We start from the raw sequence: 27,219 nt of genomic DNA on the forward strand, positions 1-27,219 counted from the left end.
CCTGGGTGTAAGTTCCATTCAAATCAACAGGGCTTACTGCTGAGTAGCCAGAGTTAGGATTACAGCCATGCACTGTTAAGGCTGCAACCCTTTGCAAACTTGGGGGTTAATCAGAATAACAAAAGAGAGGGCTTTGCTTCCAAGCACACATGCAAGGGTGCTGTACCACCTTAAAACGGAAGAGATGAATAGGCTTTAATGCAATGCAAAAAAGAAGAAGGAAAAGGAGTGAACATAACCTAAGAATGTAAGAATAGGCTGCTGGATTAGGCCAGTGGCTGATCTAGTCCAGCATCCTGTTCTCACAGGGGCCTGTGGGAAACCAGTGAGCAGAACATGAGTGCAAGACCCCTCCCCTTCCAGGGGCCTCTGCTCCGTGGATTTCTCTCCCTTTTAAAGCCATCCAAGTCGGTGGTTATCATTGCCTCCTGAGGGAAAGAGTTCCAGTTTAACTCTGCACTTCTTTTGTCTGTCTGTCCCTGAGCTCTTCTGTTATAAGAGCTCTTGCATTATATTTTTTTGCAGCTGATTTTTACGTGGCAATGTTTATTTTGATACTGACGAGGGTGTTCTGCTTAGTTAAGTTTTACAGAAGGTAGAAATTCTCTCCTTTTTGTTTTAGTATTTGCTGTTTATTTAAGATGTGTTGTAAACCGCTTAAGAGTTTTTGCTTAACTACGAGCGGTATATAAGTGGTCGAAATAAATAATAAATAACAAAATGAGAGAGAGAGGAGGGTGGAGAGTAACTTTCCCCAGTCCACTTTCTCTATGCATGATTTCGAAAACTTCTACCACGCTGCGCCGCCTCCCCCGCGCCCCGCAAACGTTGCATCACGCCGATTTCCTTCGTAGGCGAGTCGCTCCATCCCCTTGACCCTTTCGACGGACCTTCTCCGAACCTTCCCTGGCTATGCAAGCCAAGCACCCCACCCCACGCCGTGCAAAGACCCCCGTGCAACATACTAGGGATGTGCAACGCTGCTTGCCTGGCCACCCCCTCCGCAGCGCTCAGGGTGCTTCGCAAAGCATCCCTCTCTCGCCTTTTCCCCCTCATTTGCATGGCCACGCCCCGTACTGAGCACGCCATTGGCCGAAGCCCCCTTCGCCCCAGCGAGCGTTGAGCCGTTGAGGCGGGTGTGCGCGCGCGCGCGTGGGAGAGACTATGCCTGTGTGTCTGCGGCGCCGCTCTCTCCCTCTCTCATTAGCATAGGCCGCGCCTTATTGGTGGGCTTTCGGGAGGAGAGGGACGCGGGGCGGGCTTAACGTCGTCACGGCCCTTTGGCGGGGCTCGATTGGAAGCTCCCCGGTTGCCTGTCAAAGAGGCTTGAGGGCGGGGTTGAGGGCGAGGGAGATAGCGAGGGAGAAGGGGGTGAAAACGACGACGACGAAAAAGAGGGTCCCACTTCCGCCTTGGTGTCAACCGGGTCTCGTGAGGAAGCGAGCGAGGGAGCGCGCCGCGAAAGGCCGGTGCCAGGTAACCAGCCGCTGAGGGCGCTTAACCGTCGCCGCCGTCCTTCTGGTCCCTCAGCTCCCGACCCGGTTGAGCGCCTGGCACTGAGGGAAACAGCTGGAGCCCCACAGCGGGGCGAGGGGGGCGGATGGGCCCAAAAAAACAACCTTCTCCCGGCCCGCCTGAGGAGAGGGAGCCAGAGGAGCTACTTGTGAGCAGGAGGAGAGCGTCGAGGCTTTGCCCCCCTTCCCTCACAGGCCCACTCTGAGGGAAGACGAGGTCCTTTTCGGACCCGTCAGGCCCGTTTCGGAGAGGGAGGGAGGGGCGGTGAGGGGCCAGACCCGCGCCTTCCCTCCCCGAGGGAGGGCTGTGGCCCCGTGGCCGGGCAGGTGCCTCGCACCCGGGCTCGGTCCCTAGCGCCTCAGTCCCCGGTAAGACTTGGGGTGGGGTGGGGGGGACGAGATCCGGCCTCCTCGTGGACTGTACCGAGGACCAGCGCTAGCCTGACTTGCTGCGGGGCAGCTTCCCTGTCGGGCTGCGGCTCAGCGGCAGAGCATCTGCTTTGCATGCAGGAGGACCCAGGTTCGGGGCCCAGCGCCTGCAGGTAAGGTGCTGCTGCCAGCCCGTGTGAGCTGGGATATAGGTTCCAGTTTTCTGGGTGCCCGAGCACAGGCAAAATTCCCCATGTAGGGCCCCCCCAATGTCAGTAAGAATCAATAAAAATACTTTAAAAACTGAGGTTATGCCCACCCACCCCCAGTAAAAGCCGGCCTGCCCACCCTAACAAAAATCCTGGCATGGCACCCATGGCCCTGGGCACCCATGGTCGTGGGGCCTAGCTGGCTTTCCTGGGCTGGGCTGAGATGGGCCAGTGGTCTGTAAAGCAGTTTCTTATGCTCCTGTTTGCCCCTCCTACTCACTCCTAGGTTGAGATGTTATTTGGAGGGAGGGGGGTTTTTTTTGCCCCCTCATAAGGCCCCTGTGTTGTTGAAGGGTTCAAACTCGCCCTTTACAGACACACATATCCATCAACATTTCAGCCCCCTCGCCCCCCCCCGCATTCCCGCAAGTCCAAGCAAGCATTTCTACAACTGATTTCCACTTCTCTGCTTTTGAGTTGGTTGCCAACTTCCTTATTTGTGTGTGCGTTGCTGGGGTTCCTGCTCCTGTGCTCGGAACAGCATCTTGATCTGCAGACATTTATTTGTACCTCTGTAGATGCTGATCTCTGCATATTGAAAAATTTCACCCGCTGATTTCTGCAGATAAGGTAGTTCTGGTCGCAAGACTGCTGTGGGCCATAGGTGCCAACTCCCTGGGGCCATCATGAGAGGCTGGTTGTGTTTTTGAATTATTTTTTTACAGCTCAACTGATAATCCTGGTGCTGAGTGCATGATTTGGCCTTGTGGCAGTGGTAAGGAACCTTTTTTAGATGGAGGCCTGCATTCTCATCTAAGATGAGTGTGTGTGTGCACATATGCTCTGTCAGTGCCAGAGGGAAAAGTTGGTGAAGCGATGAATTTACATTTTACCTTTCTACAATCAGTTTCTACACATGCACACATGCCCCTCTGTCCTCTATCCAGGCAATCAAGAAACATGATAAAGAGTTCTAGGACAGATTCTAAGCAGACAAAAACAATGAAGGAGTTATGAAGTAGGACTGGTGGAGTGGTGTGGCCTGTTAGAGTTTTGACAACTGGATAGAGAGGCCTGCATGATAACAATCAGCCTTTGGGCCTCATGTTCCCCAACTGTGACTTAAAACCTCCTCAATGTTCTTGGTTTGCATTGCTCTATTTACCTTAGGACAATGTTTCTCAGACTTGGATCTCCAGCTGTTGTTGGACTACAACTCCCACCATCCCTGACCACTGGTGCTGCTAGGGATAATGGGAATTGTAGTCCAACAACAGCTGGGGTTTCAGGTTTGAGAACACTGCCTTAGGCAAAGGGAACCCAATGTGATATTTGAAGTTTGTGGATGTGGTATCTCATCATAAGCCTGAATGCACCCTGCTATTCATTCCTCCTTTTGGGGATAGAGGAACCCCTTCATGAACATGTGGCTATATTTCTCTGATGGCTTTATACTCACTAGATTGAGGTGGTGAACAGATTCTAATTGTCATCAAAACTGAAATTTCACCTCTGGAACTTGGACATTTAAGATTTTTTCTTAGAGGAAGAATTGCACCTTTCCCAATGCAAGGAAGAAAGCAGAGAAAGGAGAATTGCAAATATTTTACATCTTTTGGCACTAAAGCCAAAAGTGTGTAGTTCATTACAGGTCAAGGAAGGGAACATCCCTGTCTGTAAGTGTGGGACCTAATTTGCTACCAGTGCTGTGGGGATAGACATCAACATTCATTTATTGGAAGTATATATAGGCTGCCTTTTTGTGTATAACCCTCACAATGTGGTGTACAACAATGATATGAGATATACAGTGGTACCTTGGGTTACATATGCTTCAGGTTACATACGCTTCAGGTTACAGACTCCGCTAACCCAGAAATAGTACCTCGGGTTAAGAACTTTGCTTCAGGATGAGAACAGAAATCATGCTCTGGCGGCATGGCAGCAGCAGGAGGCCCCATTAGCTAAAGTGGCGCTTCAGGTTAAGAACAGTTTCAGGTTAAGAACAGACCTCCGGAATGAATTAAATACTTAACCTGAGGTACCACTGTATTAGGATACATTTAATGTATCAAAAGCATAAGAAGGCAAAATTGTGAAGAAGCATGGAGCATCAAGAATCAATAGCATAAACACTGTTAAAGGCAGTCTGGAATACGAGTTTTCTGGGCATGCTTTAAGGTTTGCACTAAATGTGTAGTAGTGCAATAGGAAGTGAGTTCCACAATTGCCAGGCCACCACCAAGAAGGCCGTATCTTTTGCACCCATCGACCAAACTGATTTTATTGATGAGTAGGTTTGAATGAGTGATGACTACTTTAAAAAAACAACCCTGGCCCCAAATCATAGTCAGACAGGCTTGCCTGGAGGCAGGAGTCATTCCTGGGGTTAGGTTTGTTGCCCTTCTGTTTGTTGCTGACAACTTGCCTTGGCCTACTCCAGGGTGTAACTCGATGTATCAGTGACAACAGAAACCATTTCCTTCCTCTGAAGAGAACTGGGTGGAGAGACTTTTGCCTGGGGAATAGCCTATAGCACTGTAGGGCATAATAGACCTCTAGATTTGTTTATAACATCTGCTGCCCTGTCCCTTCGACTAATTCACTTTAGACTGGAGATACACTAAGATAATTAACTTCCTTGTACCTTGGGGTGTGGCAAGTCCCTTGTCCCTTCTAACTTGGAGACTGCCTCTGGCTCTAGTGAGACTATCTTGCATAGGAGCAGAAATGACCTCCTATTTGGATACTGTATCTTGTTCCTTATTGCATAGCTGACCATTCTTCCTGCAGTTTGTGAGACTATTTGGAACATGTGAATGTAGTTGCCATCTATATCTCTGGCATAATTGAGGATTTTAAACCAGTACATACCCATTGGCAGCAACGGATATGTTTACTTCTTGTAGAGATGGTGAAATAGGAAAATTATGCCTCCTGCTTCACCTCCAATCTGAATTGTAACTAAATATTTGAAAATGTGAAGATTTGAAGATATCAAATGGTGAGACTTGGTTTTGAGTCACCAGTTTAGGGATAGGTAAGGTGGTGAAAATCAAAGAGAGGGCTATTATCCTAAATGCACTTGATATTTCAGATTGGTTTTGTTCCATCTTAAAGTATAGAACAATTGCTTCGTCCCTAGTTTAGAGATTAGACTTTTAACTTTATTATCTGGATCTTCTGTTCCCTGAAGATATGAAGGAGAGACCCGCATTTTAGATAAGACAGGAGGCTGCTTTCATGTGGTATGAAAGTAGAAACCCTAATATATCACATGCTCCTTGTCTTGGAAGATACTCATCTTCCTAAATAGATGCTCATCTTCCTAAATGGAGAAAAGAGTATGTAAAGGAAGGGTTTTATGGTGGGTCCTACAAATGGGATAATCTACCCTGGAATTTAGAAGTGGGAGAAAAACCAACTGCTGTGATTTGTTGACCCTACTAAAATCCAGTTGGGTGAATGTTTAACACCTCTTACTGGAACGAATCCCTGCGACGGGTGAGCTCCCGTTGCTAAGTCCCAGCTCCTGTCAACCTAGCAGTTCAAAAGCACGTCAAAGTGCAAGTAGATAAATAGGTATCGCTCTGGCGGGAAGGTAAACAGCGTTTCCGTGTGCTGCTCTGGTTTTGCCAGAAGTGGCTTAGTCATGCTGGCCACATGACCCAGAAAAACTGTCTGTGGACAAACGTCAGCTCCCTCAGCCAGTAAAGCGAGATGAGTGCCACAACCCAGAGTCGTTCGCGACTGGACTTAAGTGTCAGGGGTCCTTTACCTTTACTGGAACTATATGGACCACCTCTGTTGCAAAGTATGAACACAAGCAATGATAATCTTTGTAGTTATGCAGTAAAGGGAAGTGTGAATGGACTCCATAGATTGTGTTAATGGCTATTATGCACCCCTATTTCTATTGCTTTAGGGTGCCACCCTAGATCAGCTGGGTTGGGTGAATTAGGATGTGTCGAATCTCCAGTTTAGCCAGCAGATACCTAGTTCAGCTGGTATAAGTCCCCAACCCTGGCTAAGTTGGCTGAGCTTAGACTGGCATAATTTACACTGGCGTAAACTTTGCAAAATGAGTGTTGTGTGGGAGACTGGGCTGAGGGAACTTGTGCTCGTTCCTGACTTGGCTCATCTCAGTCATGTGACCTACCAGCCCAGTGGAACTTGCACTGGCAAAAAGTGTGGTATAGGTCAAACTGTATTTTAAGGGCTTGTTTTTCCTCTGTCAGGACTAGATTGGCTCTGCCATCAGTAGCCCTGCTCCTGAACCATGTATGGATCTGGTGTACTTTACACTGGCTTAATTTAAGGCTGTGTGAATTACGTTGGCTTCCCATAATTAGAATTGCTCCCTTAGCCATATAGAAGCCATCAAAACTACATTTGTGGGACAACAGGTGTTTGTATAACAGATGCAAGACTTCCATTATTGTGTATTGCATGACCATGTGAAAGATAAGGTATCCCTGGACAGTGTTGAATTAGAGCCTGGGTTTAAATCCTAGATTAGCTGTTGTTTCACATGAGTAGTTCTGTGCAAGTTGCCCTCTTAGCCACATCAATGTCATGAACATAATAACATTTAGTTTACAGTGGCCTGCTGAATGAGCCATGGGCTCATCAGCTCCTTGTTCTGGTCTCCTCTAGTGCAGCTATGAGAATGAGGCTGGAAACTTAGAATCATAGAGTTGGAAGAGACCACAAGGGCCATCGAGTCCAACCCCCTGCCAAGCAGGAAACACCATCAGAGCACTCCTGACATATGGTTGTCAAGCCTCTGCTTAAAGACCTCCAAAGAAGGGAGACTCCACCACACTCCTTGGCAGCAAATTCCACTGTCGAACAGCTCTTACTGTCAGGAAGTTCTTCCTAATGTTTAGGTGGAATCTTCTTTCTTGTAGTTTGGAACCATTGCTCCGTGTCCGCTTCTCTGGAGCCGCAGAAAACAACCTTTCTCCCTCCTCTATGTGACATCCTTTTATATATTTGAACATGGCTATCATATCACCCCTTAACCTCCTCTTCTCCAGGCTAAACATGCCCAGCTCCCTTAGCCGTTCCTCATAAGGCATCGTTTCCAGGCCTTTGACCATTTTGGTTGCCCTCCTCTGGACACGTTCCAGTTTGTCAGTGTCCTTCCTGAACTGTGGTGCCCAGAACTGGACACAGTACTCCAGGTGAGGTCTGACCAGAGCAGAATACAGTGGCACTATTACTTCCCTTGATCTAGATGCTATACTCCTATTGATGCAGCCCAGAATTGTATTGGCTTTCTTAGCTGCCGCATCACACTGTTGGCTCATGTCAAGTTTGTGGTCAACCAAGACTCCTAGATCCTTTTCACATGTACTGCTCTCAAGCCAGGTGTCACCCATCTTGTATTTGTGCCTCTCATTTTTTTTGCCCAAGTGCAATACTTTACATTTCTCCCTGTTAAAATTCATCTTGTTTGTTTGTTGTGTTTGTTTGTGGTTGTGTTTTCAGTTAACCACAGTGTAGTATAACATCCAAACTTAAATGTGCTTAATCCTAACTTTGATTTTTTGAAACAAGCCAGCTTCATAAACCACATAAACCCTGGTCTCAGCTGTGAAGAATATTCCTATGCTATGAATGGTCCATGTCACCATTAAGAAAAAGAGGTAGGAAGAGGCCAGTGTATATGTGGATGGTCCTTGGATAAAGTGACTTTTCTTTTTTAAGTTCTCAAAGTTCTTAACTAGCTCAAGGTTGTCATCTGAAGTAGCCAGATGCTTAACTGATAATCAATCACAGTCAGTCCATCATTTGAAAAATAAGAGTTTAGAGCTGGCTTGCCCCAAAATGGGAACTGGACATTCCATTTTGGTGACTGTAACCTTGGTTTAAGGAGACATTTGGCACCTAGCTTACATATCTGATTTTCTGACACTGGTTATGCTGCAGGAGAAGTGGGAAGTGGAGAACAAGGGACCCCAAGACTCATTTGCATAACACTAAAATTTAAACCATAGGCCACATAAAATTTAAACTATTATTATTATTATTCTGCCTTTCATTTCAAGAATAATGCAGTCAGTGTGTTTGTGACTATGAATTACAGTTAAAACTATTTACAGTTACAGTTTTACAGTTAAAACTATTCTGTACAGTTGAAAGGGTTAGATATGGGGATGATGTGAGATATTTTATCTTGACAAGCAACACCTTGGATTTTGCAGTGCAGTGTCAATTGCAAAACTCAGTTGTTTTAGACAACAGTTAGGCATTCTGAATTCTGTTGAAAGTTAATATGGCCAAAGTATATAGGATGTCTGTGGAGCTAATATGAATACTCTTATGGTGGGCTTCCTGGGCAATGCAGAATGTATGTACAGTGGTACCTCGCAAGACGAAATTAATTCGTTCTGCGAGTTTTTTCTTCTTGTGAGTTTTTTGTCTTGCGAAGCACGGTTTCCCATAGGAATGCATTGAAAATCAATTAATGCATTCCTATGGAGACCGCCTTCAGACCAGGTCCGGGGACAGCGGGGAAGACGCGCTGCGCTTCCCCGCTATTCCCGGAGCTTGCGGGGCTGGCGGTGGGGAGAAGGGCTTTTCTCCCCACCGCCAGCCTTCAAAAGAGGTCCGGGGACAGCAGGGAAGACGCGCCGCGCTTCCCCGCTGTCCCCGGAGATTGTCCCCGGAGATTTCCCTATGGGCTTTCGTCTTGTGAAGCAAGCCCATAGGGAAATTCGTCTGGCGAAGCACCTCGAAAAACGGAAAACTCTTTCTTCTTGCGAGTTTTCTGTCTTGCGAGGCATTCGTCTTGCGAGGTACCACTGTATACTGTAGCTTGCTTTGATGTATTGTCTGAAGCTTGGCATATGATGAGAAGAAGCAATAGTGCAAATAATGTGTTATATTTAGTTATTGCTGCCAAATCCCAGCCATCCCAAAGTGATATTGATGTATGGCAGGGGTCGGCAACCTAAGGCCCATGGGCCACAAGCGTCCCATGGGGGTTGTTCAACCGGCCCATGAACCCCCGCCACCTGCTTGGGGACCCCTGCCGCCCGCTCATTCGGCTCCCATGTGCTGTGCTAAACCAGCACGGAGCAGAGCAGGGACTGCTTTCTGCGATGCTGGCTGGCTTCCCAAACTGTGTGCACCTCCTCCACACCAGAAGGCACGTCGGAAATAGTGTTCGCGCATGTGCACACATACACACACTCCGGCCCACCGCGGCATCTGCGGGACCGTGAACCGGCCCAAGTCACAAAAACTTTGCTGACCCCTGATGTATGGAATATTATTGCAACTGAGAACATCTCATCTTCTGCAGTGTGAACCCTTCCTGCCTCAGAGGTGTAGGGGCAAAACCGAAGAACCTGGTATATCTTTTGGGAAGGTCACTGTGTAATATAACAAATCTATGCAATATTTTTTATTTGTAAATTTCTGTACTGTTCTTCCCCAACCCCAAATTAATAAATCAATAAAATATTACATATAATCAAGGACCATATATACAAAGAATAGAAGATAATTGGTATGCATAACTAAAATCAGGAGGAATGAAAAGTAAGGACACTCGAGCAGTTAAATCCTTATGGAAGGATTTCTGCATAATCTGTGCTGGGGGCGGGCGGGCACATTGCTTGAAAAGCTCATCAAGTTTTATATCTGTATAAACCTCACTTCAGAGAGGCTTTTTCTGGTATCTCTATCATTCTGCCTATTTCTTATTGATGGGGCTAGTTTTACTTGCCTGCTTCTCTTGGGCGATCTGTACACTTAGCAGAGCCTGAGTTCTAATATATATATGCAACCATATATATTAAGCAGAAGAGCTATTGTGGAAGTGTACTCACCATGTTTCATTCATATGTATGATTTTTCCAGCATTGAACTGCATATTTGGACAGAAGTGGGTTGTATTCATTTTTATAAGAAGATGGTTTTAGTGGTGTTTTCTTGAAAATTTTGAATTGAAAAATGAAAATTAGACTAATTTCTTATGGAAATAATAGATTCATAGAATTGTAGAGTCTTTTCCAACCCCTTGAAATGCAGGAACCGTAACTGAAAAATCTCTCATAGCTGGCCATCCAATGTCGATGTAAAAAACACCAATAACAGAGAGTCCACCATGTTCTAAGGTAGTCTGTTCCTCTGTCAAACAGCTCTTGTCATCAGAAAGTTTCAGTTTACATTGGAAAACTACGTGCTTTCCTATTTTAACATGTTTGTTTTATTTGTATTTAGAAAACAACATTGAAAGTATTCCCTGTTTTTATTTTGGTCCCAATACAACACAAGTTTTGACTTGAAATACATACCTAATGTGGTTAAATGTTACATTGTGTGGACATTTTTATTCAAATACTTAAAAAAATTAAAATACAATAGCATGTATTTCCCTTGTGTTGTTTAAATTTAAGTGGGTGGGGGGAGGATTAGTGATTCCTATTGACCTCCCATTTTTATTTTTCTCATTCCAATTTACGAAACAGTGCTATACATTTATTCTCTCACATACTTAGTAGGGATAATCAGATGAAAATAATTTAATACAACTTACTGCCAACCTTCCCTAATATTGTATTTATAACTGGTATCCATTCATTGTTCCTAATGAACTTATCAAATGGCTATTTTTCCACCCCACATCATAGCATGGTTTAGATTACAAGCCTTAGAACTACAGTATTGCGTCCTTAGCAATGCACATATTTATGCTACTACAAGTGTCTTTCATACGTCTCTGGATTACATGCCTTCTAAAAAATTCTCTTTCTTTCCTTTCACCCACAATCAATCAACCTGAGATTGTCTCAAGTAGGTTAGGAAAAAAAGGGTTATTTCAATGCAACAGAAGTTTAGTTGATCACAGTGATGGAACTAGTGTGTATCTTGAACCCCTATATATGTTTTATACTCTGAGGAGTCATAGCACTTCCTATAATGCTGAGAGACAAGATTATGAAAAGTATAAAAGGAGTGGGGTGTGTGTCTTTTGATATGTGCCACATGCTTGTAATTTGCCACCAAATGTAGTAATGAATATACCTTAATATTGCTGTTCAGTGTCCTCAACTGATATTGTCATGCATTGGCTCATTTGCACTTTTTTCATTGGTCCTGCTTACACTAAAACCTCCTGATATTTGTTTCAGGGTTGCTGCTTGTATGCAACTGTAATTTATCTTTCTTATCTTTGCAAGGGCATCAGCACATCTGCACTGTAAGGTTGTTTTCAAGGGCTTGTTTTGCGACATTTCATGCTGATGCCAGTTAGTTAGGATTAATGTTAGGTTGGGATATGCAGTCATATCCAACTAACTTTTACTCAGAGTAGGCACACTGAAGTTAGTTGATCTAAGTTAGCCATGGCTGCTAAATTTAATGGGTCTACTCTGAATAAAAGTTGAATGCAATCATTATTTCATTTTGGAATGGGAAGTAAAGGTAAAGGGACCCCTGACTGTTAAGTCCAGTCGCAAACGACTCTGGGGTTGCGGTGCTCATCTCGCTTTATTGGCCGAGGGAGCCGGCCGCTTCTGGCGAACCAGAGCAGCGCACGGAAACGCCGTTTACCTTCCTGCCGGAGCGGTACCTATTTATCTACTTGCACTTTGACGTGCTTTCAAACTGCCAGGTTTGCAGGAGCAGGGACCGAGCAACGGGAGCTCACCCCGTTGCGGGGATTCAAACCACCGACCTTCTGATTGCCAAGTCCTAGGCTCTGTGGTTTAACCCACAGCACCTCCCACGTCCCTGGAATGGGAAGTAGCCCTGACCAAATACTAGACTTAGAAAAATACCTGATGTGTTGTTCCTGGGGCACATGACGTAGCTCAAGGTTGTAATCTGAACTAACCAGGTGTTTAACTGATAATCAACCACAGTCACCCTAGCCTATCTGAGTTTCTAACACTGGTTGTTCCGAAGTTTAATGGGTGTTAATCTGTTTCCTAGTAGGTTTTCCAGTTCCCTGGAAATTCCCTGGAGTCTGAACTCTAGATCGATTGTTGATAAATGGATGTGCCTGTATGATTTAATTCCATTAAGACCTAGGCAGGGAGGAAGGCACCTGCATATTCCAGGGCTCTTAAGTCTTATGCCTTCATAATCTATATTACTGGAGGGCTTTCTTACCCTGGGTATCTAAAAGTCAGCCTATCATACATTCATAGACAAAATGGAGTTCCTTTTGCATCGAGCTGCTAGAGACATGTTTAAAATGACAGAGAAACATGTTCCCTGACAACACTGCCCTGAGTTCCTTTGGGAAAGGGCACGGTACTGATATGATAAATAACAGATACAGTTCTGTGCTAGTCCTACTCAAGTGTAGACCCATGGAAGTTAATGAACATGTCTAACTTAGGTTCTTTAATTTTACCTGGTCTACTCTGCATAGAACTTAGTTAAATGCAACCCAACATACTGAACCTACACTTTGTTTGAAGGAAAGACTTTGACACAAATACTTATTTGTAGTGGTGTTTCCATCAATGTACAGTTTAATAATTCTGGCTCTTTCATAATTGGTATAAAATCAGCCAGATATGTAAGCTAGTGTTGTTGTCTGATATAGCATTTGCCTTTTCCACTGTGTGCAAAACACTCAGTGCAGAGTTACTCCATCTCTGACCTAGAATGTTTCCCTCTCTAGTACTTCCTTGGTGGTTGTATGATTGAGGGTCAACTCTAGAAGGCAGCCAATTAGGCTCAAGCTTTGCTTGATGCAGGCAGATTAGCATCTTTTCAGGGCCTCCTGTTGTTGGCAAATCAGGCTGTAATTTATGGCACTCTGCCCTTGAGCCATCCCACTTACATTAAAAAAGCCTCTTGTTGCTGGAACCTTTTCCACATCAGCAGTCTTTTTTTAAAAATATTTAAATAAATGCAAAAGGGCCATCAGAGAGCACCCCAACCCTGGAAAGAAATTTGATATGGTGGATATCCAAGTATTCTAAAATTGAAGTTAGGAAGAGTCTTAGCACTGTCTGCAAAGTAAGTTTTAAATATATGTGTATCTTTTTTACAACAAAGAAACATATTGGGGACTTCCCTTTTCATTCATAATTTGAATCTTAAATTATGTAAAAAAAAGGTAAACAAATTGACTTTCATATATTGGATGTCTGGATTACCACATTATAGTTTTCCTTTTCTCTCTTCTTTTGTATCAGTATGTTTGATGTTGTTTGCATTATGTCTTTACTTAAAAAATAATAATAAAGTTTCTTTTAAAAACATCTTATGTGAATTGAAGCAATGGGAGAAAAGTTAGTGCATATACGCTTGCTGATAGTTTAGTGAAATATTTGGGATTAGCCTAATTGTGTCTGTTTTGTAAGCAACCAGAATATAAATACTGCATTCAGCATAAATTTTAATTTCTAATCCTTAACAACCATTCAATTGACTCTGCTTCTCTCACATTATCACTTCAGTCTAACTATATTTGGACGATAGCCTGGTTTCATTTAGAAGCAGAAGAGATGTCACAAGAGGGCTGGCTTTATTCTCTGGCTCCATTTTTAGGGACAAATAATAATCATATTAAGATACTAAATATGGCATATTGGGCTTATGGATATGGTTAAAAATATTCGTTGACATAGCTGCATGCAATCACTTCCTTAATTTTTAGCTTTTCTTTGTTGTGTAAAATACTGGGCAGAGTGAAACACAGATTCTAAAAGCTTGCACTGTTAAGCCTTCCTGTGTCAAGAAACCACAGTGAGGAAGTTTCCATAGGTACTGTTATGTTGTAGTAATTCCAGAACTTGGAAGATCAAATTAGGATGGAAGAATTGGGGCATGCAGGTACCCAGTGGGCTTACAGTTAGGCAAAGTTCTAATGAGGAATTGGTGATTCTTGATTACCCTTCAGCACTGTCAGTCAGTTCATCTATGCAATATACAGTGGTACCTCGCAAGACGAAATTAATTCGTTCCGCGAGTTTTTTCTTCTTGCGAGTTTTTTGTCTTGCGAAGCACGGTTTCCCATAGGAATGCATTGAAAATCAATTAATGCGTTCCTATGGAAACCGCCTTCAGACCAGGTCCGGGGACAGTCTGTCCCCCGACCTCTTCTGAAGGCTGGGGGGGGGACGACGACAAGGGCTTTTCTTCCCACCTGAAGGCTGGCGGTGGGAAGAAAAGCCCTTCTCCCCACCTCCCGCCCCGCAAGCTGCGCTGCACCTTCGCCTCTGTCCCCGGACCTCTTCTGAAGGCCGGCGGGGGCGAAGGGCTTTCCTCCCCACGGCCAGCATTTTAAAAGCGGTCCGGGGATAGCGGCGAAGCGCGCTGCGCTTTCCCGCTATCCCGGACCGCTTTTGAAGGCAGGGGGTGGGGAGCAAAGCCTTTCGCCCCCCGCCGTCCTTTAGAAGAGGTCCAGGAAGGCCGGCGGGGGGCGAAAGGCTTTGCTCCCCACCATCTGCCTTCAAAAGCGGTCTTCTTGCGAAGCAAGCCCATAGGGAAATTCGTCCGGCGAAGCACCTCGAAAAACGGAAAACTCTTTCTTCTTGCGAGTTTTCCGTCTTGCGAGGCATTCGTCTTGCGAGGTACCACTGTACATTATTTGTAAATAAGAGCTCATTGGAAGGGGCAAATACTGAAACTATCTCCTGGCCCACTTCTGTGGCTAGGAAATTGCCATTACCACCTTAAGAGCAGGTAAACGGCCTCAAAGAACTCTGGCTTTGTAGTGGGGGGAAATGCCATCTCTAATACCATTTAAAAATTATACTAATCTTTTTATTTTTAGGTACTCACAGCTTGAGCAAAACGTGTGAAGTATTTCAGTACAAATGACTGTCTACAGTTCCATCATATAATCAATGTTACAGTGAAATTTAATTTGACAGGTAAGTTTCCTATTACACACGTCCTTTGTATTAACTAGGCTGTTTAATTTTTGAGCAGTGTTATCTAGTGGGCAAGAACTTGTATTCTTACCCAGCTGTTACTAGTTTATAAAGTTGAGAATGAGAATTAGGCCTCTCTGCCTTTGCCTCCTTCCATTGTTCTCTAGCTTTGGTGAGAAGATTCTTGCTTGTATCAAGCCAGAGCCTTCCATTTGTTTGAAACAGGGAATTCTGGCTTAACGTCAAGTTACCAAAGCAGTAAAATAAGCCAGGACAAAGTCCTGGAGGGAAGGGAAGCAAGCAGGAGTAAGGAGAGAGACACTTATGTAGTCTGGAATGATGACGTAAACTTGACCAATGTGCTTCTGTTTTGGGACCCAAGAGGCCATTTTACCCCATCAACTTTAAATCATTGCAAATAGGTGGAAGTAACTGTACTAGTGTTCACACAATTGGGAAACCAAGGGAATTTGATTGTTGATTGGGGATCGTGGTGAGATGAGGAAAAAGTTTTTAATATATTTGAGTTACCATCTGTTGAATTTATTATTTCAGCAACTGATGTAGGTAGGTGATTCCCTACTTGGTAGAAGAACATCACACGATTATCAGTGTCTTTAACATTTTAAGGTAGTTGATAAGACTACTGACCCAAAGCTTGAATTGATCTGACAAATGAATTAGGTAATGTTTTGGTGCTTTTGTTGAAAATATTCCTCTTTTTAAATATCAGTGCTTGACAAGTATCTGAACTATAATGATTAAGAGTTAATTGTTAATTAATCATAGCTTAATCATAATGTGAGAATGTCAAACATTAGACTTCTGAAACTTTGACCTATATATCTCTTGGGAAATTTATTGCACTGTAACTAAAACAAAGCAAATCCCTTATGTAGGTACAGTGAAATAAACCTAAACAAAGCATACAAAGGTAAACTGGGTTCATAGCAAGTTTCCCCAAAGTAGAAAAACCCATAAAGACAGATTGGTGGTCATGTTGGATTGCCCAGGATGTAATTTGTGGGCAAGTGTTTATATTGTATCCAATATTGTATCCAACTGGTGTAACCTTTCTGGGTAACATATCTGTTTTCCAGAGCTAGAAATTTCAGCAGAACTTCTGAAATTTTTCCTCTTCATTTTTGTAAATACTGTACTGTTAAGTCAATTAGCCTACCCAGGCTGCTTTAAATGAACTAGTAGATAATTTAGTTGTGTTTGCATAGTGAAAGGTATGAAGAAGAGGCTTTTTAAAAGGGTGTGATTCTCCCTTCACTCCCCCCCCCCCGTTTTTGCTAGAAATGTTCAAAGGCAAATGAATATATAACGTCTCAGGGCAGTTGTTTTGAATTTAGAGTACACTGGTTAACTGCAAGTTGATGACAAAATTTGTACACATTGTGTAAAAAAGTTAATGAAGCAGAATAATTAGGGTTCAATATTTAGTTAGTTGATTAAGAAAACACACCACACTTTATCAGTTGAAACGGTACACAGCAATTGTTTGTTCTTAATGCAGGTACATTAAAACCATAGGTGGCAGAAATTGCCTTAGAAGAGACATTTCCCCTTCTTTCTCATTCAGGAAAAAACCCCGTCTTATAAGATTGGCATGTGTGGGTAACATCTCAACCAAAATAGTTTCCCCACCCCTTCAGTATGATTGGTCATATGGAAACATGTGATTAAAAAACCCCAATGCATTCATAATGGATTGGATCCAGACATGCCCTTCTATGAACAGAATGGTCTCTGATCAATTGGTGCCTCCCACCAGAGGAAGGGGAAATGATTTTTTGCCAGTTTCCCCTTCTCACCCTGCATACCCAAGCACCACTTCACATGTTGTACTGGAGGATCCCTCAACTTGTAGAGCAGCTTTTCAGGGGATTACAGGGAGAATGAGAAATTTCCTGTTTTGTATGGAGTTGTACTCCCCCTGAAGGAGTGTGCTCATAGTTGGGTTGCTCCTGGATCCATCTCTCTGACTAGAAGTTCAGGTGACTTCAGTAGCTAGGAGTGCCTTTTTCCAGCTTTGGCAGGAAAGATAGCTGCAACTGTTTTTGGACCAGGATAGCTTGATTGTCTGTGGTAAGCTTCATGTTGGATTACTACAATGCACTCTATGTAGGCTCAGACGCTACAGTTTGTGTAGAATGTATCAATATAGGCTGCCCAATAATCAGTTACTGCCATAATGTTATTCTACTGCTGAAAATGCTGCACTTGCTGCCAGTTAGCTAGTAGGCTAAGTTTAAGGTTCTGGTACTGGTGTACAAAGTCCTTTGTAGCTTGGGACCAGAATAGCTAAAAGATTGTCTCACCCCTTATATACCCAGCTGATCATTGTCCTCTGCAGGAGAGGGCACCCTATAGATACCATCTCATCAAGAAGTCCATTCTGTATGAAGTAGGAATCTTGTTTACCGTGACAGCAGGTAGCCTTTTAGAGCTTCCTCCCACTGCACAACAGACAGCTGTTGTCTTGGTGCCTATTGAAGACTTTCCTTTTTCAATAAGCTTTTCAAGTGGCTATTTTTATTCCAGTCTGTTTTTTTTTAAAGAATATTTATTAGATTTTCCAATTTTTTAAACAAACAAACAAAAACAAACAAAAACATTAAAAAAGACATAAAATTCATAAACCATACTTTTAAATAACAAATTTCTCAGACCTCCTCATACTTCTCCTCCTTGTATCCCAATTAAGGTTATTTGTTCAGCAAATCCTTCATTTAAAGCATTACAGCTTATAACATTACCTTATTTTTCAAACCCTTTTCCCCCCCATCTATGTTCCTTTATATCATTACAGCTAGAAACCACTCAATTTCAATCCAACACCATTTAACTTTCCTTAATTTTACAGTATTTCTGTAAATAGTCCTTAAATTTTTTCCAATCTTCTTCAGCCGACTCTTCTCCCTGGTCACGGATTCTGCTCATCAATTCTGCCAGTCCCATACAGTCAATCAGTTTCATCTGCCATTCTTCCAGAGTGGGTAGATCTTGCGTCTTCCAATACTTTGTGATTTAGATTTTTCCACCTAGAAACCAACTTTCTTGTCCAAATTATAAACCTCCATTATCTGGTAATAATGAAGCCAATCTCGCACTTTATCTTTCATTTTCTCAAAACTCTGCAATTTCAGTCTGTCCCCTTCTTGTTCCAAAATTTCCCAGTATTTTGGCCATTTGGCCTCCATGTTAAGTTTTCTCTGAGCCTTAGCCTCCATTGGTGACAACCACCTTGGAGTTTTATTTTCCAATAGATCTTTATATCTAGTCCAAACATTAAACAGTGCTCTCCTGACAATATGATTTTTAAAAGCTTTGTGTGCTTTCACCTTGTCGTACCACAAATATGCATGCCACCCAAAAACATTGTTAAAACCTTCAAGATCCAAAATGTCTGTGTTCTCAAGAAGCAGCCAGTCTTTCAACCAGCAAAATACTGCTGATTCATAATAGAGTTTGAAGTCTGGCAGGGCAAATCCACCTCTTTCCTTTACATCAGTTAATATCTTAAATTTTATTCTAGGCTTCTTGCCCTGCCAGACAAATTTAGAAATGTCTTTCTGCCACTTCTTGAAACAATCCATTTTGTCCAAAATTTGCAAAGTTTTTATTCCAGTCTGGGTCTGTTTTGTATTTGAAATTGATTTTAATACTAGTGCTGTATTCAAATCTTATTACATATTTGGAGAATGGGTGCTTTCCCCAGCCCCCACAAATATACACGAATCATTACAGTGTCTCCCAGTGCTTGAAACCTGGAGGAATGATTAATTTTATGGATTGCGTTATTCCTGTTTGCTGCTTCATATCAGATAGTTGTATGTACAGCAGTGGTGGTGAAACATAATAGTCTGCATCAGTAGTCCAGAACATAATCTTTCAGGTTTTTTTTCTTTCTAATGAAACTGGAAATCACAGAACTATACTGTACTTGATGAAAGGGTTAGAATGTTTTCAAATATTAATGATAAAATGTTTCACAAGAAATGTAGCTGTATCCTTTGTCTCTGTTTCCAACTGGCATCTTAGATTTTAATCCTTTTTTTCTGTTGCTTATATAGACAACAAGGTATTTTGCTTGTTTACAGGCTTTTGCTCATTTAGTGTAGTTTCTCAAGGCACTTTTTGGATGCAGAATACATTGCTGTTATACGGGCAACAGTACAGAGAAGGAAAAAGGTTTACTTATCAACTAGAACTGCATCTTTTGGTTTAACCATGCTGCTTTTGGTATTGTCACAGCCTATATATTGAATTGAAAGAATTGAGCATTTGATTTACAATTGTACCTTGTGCATATTCCATGTTATTGTATGGCTGTGCTGGCCAGAGTTCCAGAGGGCACCAGGTTGGGGAAGGCTGTGTTACATGAATGCAGTTGGTAACCTAATTCCATAAATCATTTTTTATAGGAAGAGAAGCTGTCATTTGGAGTTGAAGAGCTACATTTTGATGTTTTTTTATCAGAGCTGTAAGGAGAAAACTTATGAATATATGTATTGATTTGCTCAAACTGTTAGAGTTCTTTAAGTATCCTAGGAAACAAGCTTTCCAAAAATGTTGATGTGGAACATTGCTTGTTCAGGAGGTTTGCCCTGAGGAAAATTTGGGAATGGGATTGAGGCTCAACACTTCCTTCTTGCTACAGGTGGAGTAAGTGTAGGTTGTCGTTATTGGCATCCATTTGTCTCAAAAGGCAATAGAATGCACCTTTTTGAGAGAAGTCATATTGCTATTTTAGCTGCACTGAAGTGACCTCCCCAGAGCACACACCTGTGCAGTGTGTATGGAGGTTCTGGACTGCCCAGATGAGAAGACTCCTCTCAGCCTTGCTGATGTGGTTCAAAGAAAAGCAGAGCCATATGTATAGCACCAACTTTGCTGCAGGAGTTGCTGGAAAGAGGCATGCAAGGCACCATCCAACTGTCTTAGGGACTCCACTCCAGATTTGTGTTGGGTGTACTCCTTAGCCTTTTCTTCTCCTGAAGATATCCCGCAAGGCAGAGGAGATTTAGGATCAGAGCTACCTTCCTATGTTGTTGAGCCCCATCTGCCCCTCACTTCCCTCTGCAGCATGTGCGGAAACCACCATCTTGACTGTGGGACTCACTATTTGTCTCATCTGCTCAATCCACTTGAGCCTGTCTACACATGCAGGGGAACTCCGTAACTCACTGAGGGTTTGAGACCCATTGGCTACCCTCACCTGGTTTACTTGGCCAGTTGAAGCTGATCCTGGCATGTGACCACTGTTGCATGCTGACACCTTCTGGAGCCACAGGTGAGAGCTGAGTGTGGGGTGGGGACCAAAGGTGGACAAACTACCTCAGAAGGAGCACATCATGAACTCCATGTCAGTACACCTTTCAACCGATGTCAGCAACTGGGCCCAATAAGTGGTTCTGCCCCGACTGGGCTAGGCGACTGGAGCACTTTCAGAGACCTTCCAATCCTGGAAAGCAGGTCCCAGTGCACTGGACCCACAACTGTGCATTGTGAGCACCAGACTCATGCAGAGTATAAATAATGCGGAAACTAGCTGTGAAGTATAACTCCTTTTATTTCTAATAGCTACTACAAACTAACAAACTACTGGCTTGCATGAGTGTTACATCTCCCACTCAGCCATTAATAATAATAATAATAATAATAATAATAATAATTTATTATTTATACCCCGCCCGTCTGGCTGGGTTTCCCCAGCCACTCTGGGCGGCTTCCAACAAAACACTAAAATACAATAACCTATTAAACATTAAAAGCTTCCCTAAACAGGGCTTCCTTTCTAGTCACTACATAGATAAGACTCTCTCCACACACAGAGTCAGGCAGTCAGTCAGTCAGGAGTGGAAGAGTAGAAGAGCAGTTTCCGCCACCTCCTTTCTCAAAACATCAGATCAGGAGTCTGTCAATGGGAGGGGTGAAAATATCAACACACCAGAGGTGTTACCCCTGCTTTATAGGGTTAGGGAGAAAGTAGTGTCCAAGAAATGTAGTTCCATTCATTCAGTTCTGCTTGTGGTGGCGAACTGGGAGCAGCTGATAACAACACAAACAACGCAACAGGCTGTATGTAACTATATAAATTCTTTTTAAATGCAATTCAACATATATCAAAATATATGGTTCTATAGACCAACATATTATATAAACAAAACATATTATGAGAAATTAAAGTCCAGCAGATAGATCAGGAAATATAATCTATTCAGTTCATATATTGGCAATATCCATGGTGTGGAATTCTTATTTCAATCTTTTAGTGTTCCACGTGAAGATACTTAAGAATTCTAGCGTTATTTGTATGTAGGTATCAGAAGAAAAACTTGGAAGAATGGCACATGCAGAAAATAAGACAAGGATTCCATGATAATTCCTTGTTTCGCCCAACTGGGCTTCGTCAGCCGTGCATACTCTGGGTTATATAAATGAACATAATGTGATGCAATTTTACACAAAACCAAGTAACATAACACGCATACTAAACAATAAATTTACATACCGTATTCTTGTATATCAGAGACATGGAACATAATGGATTCAGTCATCATGACCATTAACCTAATGCCTCTTTATATAAGGTAAAGGTAAAGGTACCCCTGCCCGTACGGGCCAGTCTTGACAGACTCTAGGGTTGTGCGCCCATCTCACTCTATAGGCCGGGGGCCAGCGCTGTCCGAAGACACTTCCGGGTCACGTGGCCAGCGTGACAAGCTGCATCTGGCAAGCCAGCGCAGCACACGGAACGCCGTTTACCTTCCCGCTGGTAAGCGGTCCCTATTTATCTACTTGCACCCGGAGGTGCTTTCGAACTGCTAGGTTGGCAGGCGCTGGGACCGAGCAGCGGGAGCGCACCCCGCCGCGGGGATTCGAACTGCCGACCTTTCGATCGGCAAGCCCTAGGCGCTGAGGCTTTTACCCACAGCGCCACCCGCGTCCCATACCCTCTTTATATAGAGAGAGGCAATATTGGCTACAACCACAGGTGGCTATAATTTCTGTAAATGCTTCTTAAAGAGACCATATTTTAACTAAAAACCATAGATAATTTTTTTAAGAAATTGATAATATTCCTTTAAGATGTTAACCATGTAATAACTCATAAAAAACAGCTGTAATCTAATTGTGTATTCAAGCCTGAAGGATTTAAAGTGTTGAGTAGAAAAATAAATCTGGTTTCTTTCTGCAAAAGAATCTTTTTAGCTTGTTCTAATCAATAGGTCCCTGATGTGCCAAGATGACAAAAAATGTTAGATCCTCATCATAATGTGACGCTTGACTAAAGTGTTGTACCAAAGGCACGTCAACAACACCATTTCTGATTCTGGAACGATGCTCAGATATCCTGACCCTGATGGGTCTAATGGCGGGTCCGACATACAATAACCCACAACTGCACATAATCACGTAAATTATGCGTGAAGTGGTGCATGTGGCAAATGATTGCAAAACAAATGATTGCAAAACAAAGCCTTCTTTATTAGAAAACTCACCTGCAATGCATATTTACATGAGGTGCAGTGACCACATCTAAAAAAACATCGTGGAGAGTTGGTTAAGGTCCGTTGTGTAAGTGTAGGTTTTAAATCTGTGTGTGCCAACATGTCCCTCAGTGACCTAGTGCGTCGTTTGGCAAAACAGAATCACAACACACCCAGGAATGTCTTTAAGGATGTGCCAATGACATTTGACTATTCTTTCAATTTCAACTGGGAGCAGCAGCAGAGAGAGAGAGCATGTAAGTCCGTTGACATTTTTATCTTTATGCAAGTTTACCTGTAATTATAAAAGGCTGATCAAACTCTGCCCTGGGCTGCACTGTCGTTCTGGTTGATCTTTGTTACATTAGCATGTAAAGAAAAAAATAGGAAAAGGTTTTAAACCTGAATAAATGTGTCTGAATTTGATTATACTACTAACTTAACAGGGCATTTTAACATGTTGGGCCCAAACATTTGTAAATCTGTTTAATTTATTTCTGCAATTTAGGTGATAGCATTAAAAGAATTAAATCTGCCTTCCTGGCCCAAACACTCATATCTACTTTTAAATATACTTTTCTTGTTCTGGATTATTTGTTGACCTTTAACTTTTGCTACTCTACTTTGACTTTACTGACTGCTACAGAAACTACTTTAGACTTTGTAGAACCATAAGGAAAGAGACTTATGTGCAGGGCAATTCTAAACATATTTCCTCAGAAATAAAGGCCATTAGTTTATTGGGGTTCACCTCTACTTAAGTGTGCATAGGATTGTAGCCTGAATCAGTTCACAAGTCTTAACTTATCAATATTTAGATTGAACCTGCTTTGAGTAGGGAAACTAGGTTTTGGTTTTTGTTTAATGATGGAGCTCAAAGCTTCATGTGTATTGATGTCATTTCTTTTTTAAAAAAGTTTGCACAAATGTTTAAAACTGGGGTACTAGCCATCCTTGAATATATGTATTTATTTAATAGTTGAGGAATCTGAAGATGAAGATTTAAGGTTTCAAGACTTTATGTTTTATATAAAAATATAGTTATACATTTTGAGCACAAGATAGCCAGAGCTAAAATGCTTAAGTTTTATTAATTTTCATAGGAGAGTCAAGCATATGCTTAACTCTATTCCATTGAAGTGAAAGGGGAGAATTGCTTAACTTTGCCAACAAGTGCCCTCTCAATGATAACACAACATAGTTGGAAACTGCCATGTGTAGCTTTAACTTCAGGTTTTCTGGGACAATGGACAGTACAAATTTACTCAGTCTCTTTGTCTTAAAAAGAGACTCTTCTTGACATGCTGCATTCTCTTCTAATTAGCTGCAACTATTGGTGTCATCTTATGTTTCCACTGACAGAAAAATCTTCCCCAGAGAGTGACTTTTATCTGCTTTGTTTTCTGTGTTTCACTGAGAGTTGTTGCGGTCATTTGTCACAATAATTAATTTTTTATTAGTGTGTTGCTAGATGCACTGAGTTCATAAAAGCAGCCATAACATGGGAGCAGGAACTTAGTGGATGTTGAGCGTGGAATAATTTTCTAGTTCCTGAAGTGACACAAATTGCTCTAGAGTGAGTACACAAAGTTCTCTAGAGCAATTTCTGCCATTTCAGGAATTGGAAAGCACATATGGCTCCCAAAATGGAGGTGGCTATGGGGGCTTTCAGTGGGACGCGGGTGGCGCTGTGGTCTAAACCACAGAGCCTAGGGCTTGCCGATCAGAAGGTCGGCGGTTTGAATCCCCGCGATGGGGTTAGCTCCTGTTGTTCGGTCCCAGCTCCTGCCCACCTAGCAGTTCGAAAGCACGTCAAAGTGCAAGTAGATAAATAGGTACCGCTCCAGTAGGAAGGTAAACAGCGTTTCCGTGCACTGCTCTGGTTCACCAGAAGCAGCTTAGTCATGCTGGTCACATGACTCGGAAGCTGTCTGCAGACAAAATCCGGCTCCCTTGGCCTATAGAGTGAGATGGGCACGCAACCCCAAAGTCGTCCATGACTGGACCTAATGGTCAGGGGTACCTTTACCTTTTGTCTTTATGGGGGCTTTCAGTGAGGCCGCAATCCTGTATTTGCTTACTTGGGAGCAAATCCCACTGAACTCAATAGGACTTGCTTCTTACTAGATATGTATAGGATTCCAGCGTTAGTCGTCTTCCAGGAGTTTAGCAATGGAGTGTGGTGAAAGAGATAGAAATGCAAAGCTGGTAGATGCAGATAGGATCATGTGACTGGCTTGTTAATTAAGTTACAGTGCTTTTCTCCTAGATAATTTCCATAGCATTGATGGCACTGTTTGATATGAAAAATCATTACTGTGTTTTACTGTATTTACTGTATTTTAATATTTCATTGGAAGCCACCCAGAGTGGCTTATAAATTTATTATTATCATTATTATAAAAATGAAGGCATAAACCATGCTTGTATATGGTGTAATAGGAAAGAGGGATGAGTACTTAGAAGAAGTAATAATGTTTGATTGCAATATAGATAGATTTATCAGGATGTACCAGTCTGTAGTTTGCCCAAGTTTTGTAGAATGCTGTATAGCAAGATATAGCAAGAATGACATAAGTGTATTGTAAAGAGATCCTGAATGGTTCATATGCAAGGGAGAAACTTCACATTGACCACTTTTATGCCACCTTAACACTGAGGAAGGTCTGTGGCCAAATGTAGGGATTGATCATTTTCACTCAGTTCTTAAGTACCTTTTTCTTGGAAGTCTGTGTCCTTTGAGTTTACTGAGGCTTACCTCTAAGTAAGTGTACTAGAGAAATGCTTGTTTCTTTTCTTTTTTTAAAAAATATTTTTGTTAAAGATTTTCTTTAATAGTACATGCCTCGTCTCTTTTTTTGGGTTGTAGAATCTTTTTTTACATTTAAAGTGAGACGTTAATGTTGTATACAGCATAAAGTTGGGGCAGAAGGAGGGGTGATAATACTGTACTTGATTCATATGTGGGGGTTTTGTGTCAGCTTCACTTTGATAGGTTCTCCGTCTATTCATTTATTATATTTCCTCAGTAGTAAGAGATTGGATGGGGCCCAGGGCATCATTGTTTTTAGTTGGCTGCAGTGAGATTTGTTTGCATGGGGCGGGGGAGGAGATTGTTGGGTCAAGTTAGCCATATTGTTTCATATGGAAATATGAAACAATATGGCTGACTTAACCCAACAATCTCTCTCCCCCACAGACTCGCTGTTAAGACTGTGTTCATGGACGACAATTTTACTTGGCTACAAGTGATTGCCAAAAAAAGATTGATTCATATGCTGTCAGTGGGTTCTTCTTGTCTTGTTGGAGTGTGTATGTAATAAAGGGGAGGCATACCTCTTCTATTTGTCCCCATGCCAGCTTCAGTCTGTTGGTTAGCTTTTCTAGTAAGGCTGTTTCCCATACAATTTGGTACCACTGGTCCATGTTCATTCTTGACAGTTCTTTCTGGTGTCCGGCTATGATGCTTCTGGCGGCTGAGAGTAGGTGCATTATAAGCCCTTTATAATGTGAGCAGTGTTAGAAACTGAGATATGAAAGCTAGGAGCTAAATGGCACCTTAAAACTAGGCTATGGCTACAACAACTGAACGTCTAGGCATGCTTTTTTATAGCAAGAATATAAAGCAGAAAACATTCATTTTCAGCTTTGTATTCTTGTTATAAAAAAAGCATGCCTAGACATTCAGTTGTTGCAGCCATATACAGTGGTACCTCGGGTTACAGACGCTTCGGGTTATAGACGCTTCAGGTTACAGACTCCAGTAACCCAGAAATAGTACCTCGGGTTAAGAACTTTGCTTCAGGATGAGAACAGATATCGTGCTCTGGCGGCGCAGCGGCAGTGGGAGGCCCCATTAGCTAAAGTGGTGCCTCAGGTTAAGAACAGTTTCAGGTTAAGAACGGACCTCCAGAACGAATTAAGTTCTTAACCAGAGGTACCACTGTAATTTAGTTGCAGCTAAAATATTATGTTCATTTTTCACATGGCCTAGTCCTTCCCCTGCCCACCCCCCTACTATACTTAGGAGGGTCTCTTTTCCAGTCTTCAGAGAGTAGCTGGAAGTGGGGAGGCAGAAAAAGGTCCTCCTTTCCTTCCACTCTGCAGTTATAATCTGAAATCTTAGGCGTGGAACTATGCCCAGAGCTCAAAAACTGCTCTCCCTAATGAAATTCCCTGTCGCAAAATGTGCCTAGAACAATGGGAGTTTCGAACACTGAATGTGGGTGGGCATTATTGTCTTGGAAAGTGTTCAGTAGGGCCAATAAATGTTTACTTCTTGAGGTGCTGCACTAGTTGTGTTACCTCTGTTCCAATATCTTTATACAAGTTTCAAATTTTACCATTTGAACAGAATATAGTGTGCTGATGAGAGCAAGCAGACATTATGCAATAGTGAGAGAGATTATTCCTACTAGGGAACCCAAGTAGTGAATGCCAGTGGGATCATTAAGAAACAAATGGGGAGTTACTGGCATGCTCAGGGGAACTTCAGGACATGCAGAAGTACAAAAATGTTTTCTGGAGAGACATAAGGGGACAGTTGATCCCTTTCCCCAAAACAGCCCAGTAAGGATTGAGTTCAGTAACAATGGAATGTTGACTGTCAGTTGGAAAAGAAAACAAAGCTGGGCTTGAGGGAGTGGAATTCCCTGCTTGAGTCTCTAATAATACAGTGGTACCTTGGGTTACAGACGCTTCAGGTTGCAGACTCTTCTAACCCAGAAATAGTACTTCGGGTTAAGAACTTTGCTTCAGGATGAGAACAGAAATC

At 42.6% G+C, this 27,219-nt stretch overlaps 1 protein-coding gene across 3 annotated transcripts in view; it reads left to right on the forward strand.

Moving 5' to 3' along the window:
* The first annotated feature begins 1,359 nt into the window (after positions 1–1,359).
* OSBPL2 (oxysterol binding protein like 2) overlaps positions 1,360–27,219 on the forward strand; it is a 68,931-nt gene continuing 43,071 nt past the window's right edge. Inside the window, exons 1-2 of one of the 3 annotated variants that reach the window (XM_053394443.1) lie at positions 1,360–1,476; positions 14,844–14,943. The gene's annotated coding sequence lies outside the window, so the exon portion shown is untranslated. Of the gene's footprint in view, positions 1,477–1,925; positions 2,057–14,843; positions 14,944–27,219 lie in introns of those variants that run through there. The other 2 variants (XM_053394444.1, XM_053394445.1) reach the window with 2 other exon arrangements.

Source organism: Podarcis raffonei, chromosome 6 (genome assembly GCF_027172205.1).
Source record: "Podarcis raffonei isolate rPodRaf1 chromosome 6, rPodRaf1.pri, whole genome shotgun sequence".
In the NCBI taxonomy this organism is placed as follows: domain Eukaryota; kingdom Metazoa; phylum Chordata; class Lepidosauria; order Squamata; family Lacertidae; genus Podarcis; species Podarcis raffonei.